Source organism: Podarcis cretensis (genome assembly GCF_951804945.1).
Source record: "Podarcis cretensis genome assembly, chromosome: 16".
Classification (NCBI taxonomy): domain Eukaryota; kingdom Metazoa; phylum Chordata; class Lepidosauria; order Squamata; family Lacertidae; genus Podarcis; species Podarcis cretensis.
In genome coordinates, this window is record NC_137186.1 from 11,196,113 (window position 1) to 11,202,205 (window position 6,093).

The window sequence follows — 6,093 nt, forward strand, 5'->3', positions numbered from 1 at the left end:
TTCCTGGAGTTGGTGCCAGGGGGTGCAAATATGTTAAATAATCACAGCTTCCCCAAAGAATCCTGGGAGATGTGGTTTGTTGTGGGTGCTGAGATCCCTGTTCCCCTCGCTGAGCCCATAGTTCCCTGGGAAGAGGTTTTAATTATTAAAGCACTTTGGGAACTGTAGCTCAGAGAGGGGACTAAGGGTCTCCTAGCAATTCTCAGCATCCTTAACAAACTACAGTTCCCATAAAACTTTTTTTGGGGGGGGAAGCCATGACTGTTTAAAGTGGTATCATAGGGCTTTAAATGTATGGTTTGAATGTGGCCTCAGGAAGCCTTAAATTAATTCCATCAGCAAACTGCTGCTCCCTCTTGTGGTTGAAGCCTAAAGAGATTTCTTTCTTCCCCTCACCCCACCAAAACCATTTCTAGTCTACAGCTGGAGACCCCTCCCATACCTCCGCCTTATTAGCTGAGCGCAAGGAGGCGTGGAAGAGAAATTTGGTTTGCTTTGCAATTTCCTACGAGCACCTCTAGGAACCACAAACAAACCGAAGCACAACCGTCGTCCTCTAAGTTTCGCAGTGCAATTCTCCCGCCAAAGAATGCATACGAAAGGCGTAGATTAGGTTAAAGCCTGCACATAAATTCCATATATTAGCAAAAATGACATACAAAATGCATTACACTAGGGGGAATTGCTTTTTTCAAATATGCGTGTGAGAGGAGACGTTTGCTCTAAAATGCTGCCGAATTTTTGTGAGGATCTTTGAAAAGAAAAGAAAAGCAATCTGAAAATGTTGCGAACTCTGAATTTAAGGCCATATACACATTTCTAAATTCAGTTTTGCCTAATATATACATTTCTGCAAAGCATTTTTTTCTAATATAATACATTTTGGTATATTACTTTCATTACCGTAATGCATTTTTATGCACATTTAGCCCTTACGTATGCATTATTGAATACAACTGAATTTGCAAAACTCAGAAGAGTGCAAAATCTTGAAGGATAGCTCATGTTTTCAATCCAGTTATTGCAGGGGTGCCCAAACTTTTTTCAAAGAGAGACAGATTTGATGAAGTGAGTTGAGTTGTTGAGATTTTTTTAGGATTGAGGTTGTTGAGTTTTTGGGGAGATTTGACCCCAATTTGTTGTTGTTAAGTCGTTTAGTCATGTCATGTCTGACTCTTCGTGACCCCATGGACCAGAGCACGCCAGGCACTCCTGTCTTCCACTGTCTCCCGCAGTTTGGTCAGACTCATGTTTGTAGCTTCGAGAACACTGTCCAACCATCTCGTCCTCTGTCGTCCCCTTCTCCTTGCGCCCTCCATCTTTCCAAACATCAGGGTCTTTTCCAGGGAGTCTTCTCTTCTCATGAGGTTGCCAAAGTATTGGCGTCTCAGCTTCAGGATCTGTCCTTCCAGTGAGCACTCAGGGCTGATTTCCTTCAGAATGGAGAGGTTTGATCTTCTTTCAGTCCATGGGACTCTCAAGAGTCTCCTCCAGCACCAGAATTCAAAAGCATCCATTCTTCGGCGATCATAAAACCAGACTTTGGACATGCCTGACATACATTTAATGCAAACTGAACAACTTTCCTCCCCCATTACCAGCAGTGCCTGACTGAAAGTTGCCTTTGTTGTAGGCAGCAGTTCAGGAATCCAAATTAGTTCAGTCCCCAGACAAATTCAGGGAGCTCTGTACCAGAACTCAGCACTAAGCAGGATTGCTCCCACCCATCGCCAGCTGCGAGAGAGAGTGACCCTTCAGAGTTTGGGTGTGCAAATTCCCTCTGCAGGGAGTTCTCTCGCACATTCGAACTCGCCACTAAGCAATAATTTGACATGTGGGCGGGACGTGTCATGGCACCACATGACTGACAGGTGGGTGCCCCACCCACCGACCCACCTGCCAAACTTGGTCTGCAAGGCTGGTCCAGATAAGGATCTGTCCTGTAGCCAAAAAAGATTTCCCAACTATACCATGTTGGGGATGAACATGAGTGCTCTTGCTTTTATGAGGCAAGGAGCGAGGACCATCTCTGCAAACTGTACAGGCCACTTAGAAAATGCTTGATGGCTAATTAGGGAGGAATGTAGCAGTGCTGGATTTACATATAAGCTAAACAAGCTATTGCTTAGGGCAATATCTTATCTTTCCTCTCATTTTGTCTCCTTTTCTTTACAGCATTCTGTTGTATCAAGAACCCCCTCATTACAGCCTTACTTGCGTCCCAGATAGTTCTTTTTTCCACCGTAGTGTTCATGTTTATCTCAAAATAGTCCTTCAAGGCTTTTTGGGCCTTCTCAACAATCTCCTGATCTCTAAACAAATTGTCATTCATCTTCCATCTAAAGGAGCCGGTTGGTATTAGTGTCATGTCCATTTTTACTGCATTATGGTCGGAGCAGGTCTTTGCGCAGATTTCCACCTTTCTAACCTTGGGTGCCAGACCTCTGGATATCCATATTTGGTTGATTCTTGTCCAAGTCAGTTGGGCTCTTGGGGGCCCCAAAAAAAATTAAAGGGGAAAAAACAACTGGATGTACATTTCCAAAATATAAGATAAAAAACAAATAAAATAAAACCTACACACAGCAACAGTGTGTTGTGTTGTGTAGGCTCCTATGATGTAAGTCATGGGCCCCACCCATTAGTGAACTACTAAGGAGATATTATTATATTAAAAAATGCATTGTATTAACTACAATTGCATTGTACAGGTTATAATTATAATAAAGCTGTTTATAATTATTAGTACTGTAGTTTGCATCATATATTTACACCTATTATTATTTCATGTTATAGCAAGTTTCTAGAGACTAGATTACAATTATAAAGGAACTTTTGTTATTGCCAAAAGCCAATGTGTTTGCATTATTAAGTTTGTTATGAATAAAAAATCATTTTAAGTTAGAGCTTAATAATTATTTTGCTATTAATATACTTCTTAACTGCATTTCAGTTCAACAATTACTTTGATAAAATCCCTATTTTGTTATGTGCAAATGGCCTTAGATACTTATTAGGTTCACAAATTACCATATAGCATATATTCAGCACCAAAAAAACCACACACAGCGACAATTTGTTGTTGACAGCTGGACAAATAAAGGGCCTCATTACCTTCAGTAGCTTAGGGCCTCATCAAACCTAAATCTAGCCCTGGATGTAATGGAGCCATTTGGCAGAGGGTATGGCTGGCAGGCATCCCAAACAGGAGCACTTCACGCTGCAACAATTTGTTACAGGTCCCATTTATGGTGGGGAGTACGGGGGTGTCCAAGTCATGTCCCTGCTTTTCATCACTAAAGTAATGGGGGTATCTATAAGAAAAATCAAAGTCACGGAAACATTCGAAAAGTTTCCTGTTTACTCCCGTAAACAAACACACAGCAAATACAGACGTAGGAACGGAAACATTTGACTCAGAGAGCAGCCTGTTAGTTCAGAAGCAGGTATCTGTGGGGAAGAGTCGGTGGAAGAAGATTGGAAAAAAATTGAAGTATATCTTCAAAAATATTGTAAAATTAAGGAATGTTAGAAAGATGTTGGAAAAAGAAAGTAAGGTGGTTTTGGTAGAAATGATATAATGGATTAAGTAAAAATGAGTTGATGAAATTGACGAAAGAGAGGACGTTAAAATTTAACATATTAAATTAAATTACTTAAATGAAAATTAGGTTGGAAGGATGTGCTGAAACAATGATTTGAACTAGAATACAAAATTGGGAGGTGTGAGGAGGTGAAGGAAAGAAGTAAAGGAAAAAAGTCATATAAAGGTTTAATATTGTTTTTTCTTTCTTTCTTGTTTTTTCTTTTAAGAGAATGTATTTTTATTCTCTCTTGTTTATCTGTTGTTGTATTTTTTTCTCTCTTTGTATTTGGTATTGTTCTTGTTTTCTTTTTGTAACTTTTAAAATTTGGAATAAATATTATTTTAAAAAAAAAAACAGAAGCAGGTATCTGTGAGGTATTTGGAGCTTGTTGAACCCGCAGAGACGGGTTGTCACCATCTAACTCTAGTCTTCAAAGAACAACTATGATATCTGACTTCCTGCACCCTTCCTTAAATTGTAAAAAGGGCCTTTCTTTCCACTTTGTATATATTCCTCTAATCGTTTTATTTACAAATATCACTCAATTTCTGCTAATATGGAATTATTAGGAAGAAAGGATATTATACAATACAAATCTGTGTTAAAAAAGAATGTTTATATTACAGTATAATGAGAGGGATGGGAAGGATTGTGTTGATGAACACTTTTATTGTGTAAATAATGTTGTCTATTCTTTTCCTCTTTTGATTTTTTTATTTCGTATCTTTGCTATTTCCCCCTTTCATTTCCTCTTTTTTATTCCTTTATAAATTTTCTATTTTCTACCTAATTTTCTTTTTCTTCACATGTAAAGAGATAGCATATAATGTTTGTATAGATATGTACATTTTTAATCGATAAAGAATAATATTAGTAAAAAGGGCAGGTTGCGAATAAATGTCAACCTGTGTTTCTCTAGATGAGCCCCTTTCAATGATGTGGTTACAATGCTCTCTGTGTCTTCATGATGAGGACAAAGATGGAAGATAATATAAACAGAGCACCTAAAATATTCTCGGCCCTGAACGAAGCTTTAAAGCATGGGTAGGAAACGCGGGTGGTGCTGTGGGTTAAACCACAGAGTCTAGGACTTGCCAATCAGAAGGTCAGCGGTTCGAATCCCCGCGACGGGGTGAGCTCTCATTGCTCGGTCCCTGCTCCTGCCCACCTAGCAGTTCGAAAGCAGGTCAAAGTGCAAGTAGATAAATAGGTACCGCTCTGGCGGGAAGGTAAACAGCGTTTCCGTGCGCTGCTCTGGTTCGCCAGAAATGGCTTAGTCATGCTGGCCACATGACCCAGAAGCTGTATGCCGGCTCCCTTGGCCAGTAAAGCTAGATGAGCGCCGCAGCCCCAGAGTTGGTCACGACTGGACCTAATGGTCAGGGGTCCCTTTACCTTTACTTTAGGCAAACTAAGGCCCGCGGGCCGGATCGGCCCAATCGCCTTCTAAACCCGGCTCACAGTCAGTCTGGGAATCAGCGTGTTTTTACATGAGTAGAATGTGTCATTTTATTTAAAATGCATCTCTGAGTTATTTGTGGGGCATAGGAATTCGTTCATTTCCCACCCACCCCCCAAATATAGTCTGGCCCCACAAGGTCTGAGGGATAGTGGACAAGCCCCCTGCTGAAAAAGTTTGCTGACCCCTGATATATATATATACACACACACACACAATTTCATATATAAAAACCATTTCAAATCTAATACATAGATACCGACAGGGATGGGGGGAAAATCTAGTGGCTCACAGTTAGTAAGTCAAATTTTCCAGTTACAGAATGACCAGGTAGACTTGGCCACTCAGGAAACGATACTTTATTTCTCATCCATCTTACTCTGTTACTCAGAAAGGCATAAATATCACGACCAAACATCTTTCTTGGTGTGGTTTTCCTCTGTTGTGCAAGGGAGCCACAAGTGCAGCAAAGCTGGCTGAGGCTGGACGCCACAAACACCTCCCGTCACACCTGCCTAAACATTTCTGAGCAGAAGGCAAGGCCCGAATGTTGCCCGAGAGCAAACTTGGTTATGTCGCTTTCCTGTCTGTGACAATATTTTCCATGGTTAACTGCTCCTGCCACCCTATTCTCATCAGAAGTCGCTACAAAAGAGGTGAGGCGTTAATGGTGTTACGGCCATTTGCATTTCTGCCTCTTCTCACAATGGCTGCCTCTGAACTGGTACAGATTCCCCTCAAATAATCCCGAGAACCGTAATTTGCTAAGGGTGCTGAGAAGTGTGAGGAGACCCTTGTTCCCCCTCATAGAGCTATAATTCCCAGTGTTCTTTGGGAAGGCAGGTGGTGATGATGACGATAATAATAATAATAATAATAATAATAATAATAATAATAATAATAATTCATACCCCGCCCATCTGTCTGGGTTTCCCCAACCACTCTGGGCAGCTTCCAGCAAAATATTGAAATACAATAATTCATCAAATATTAAAAGCTTCCCTAAACAGGGCTGCCTTCAGGTGTCTCTTCTAAAAATCGGAGAGT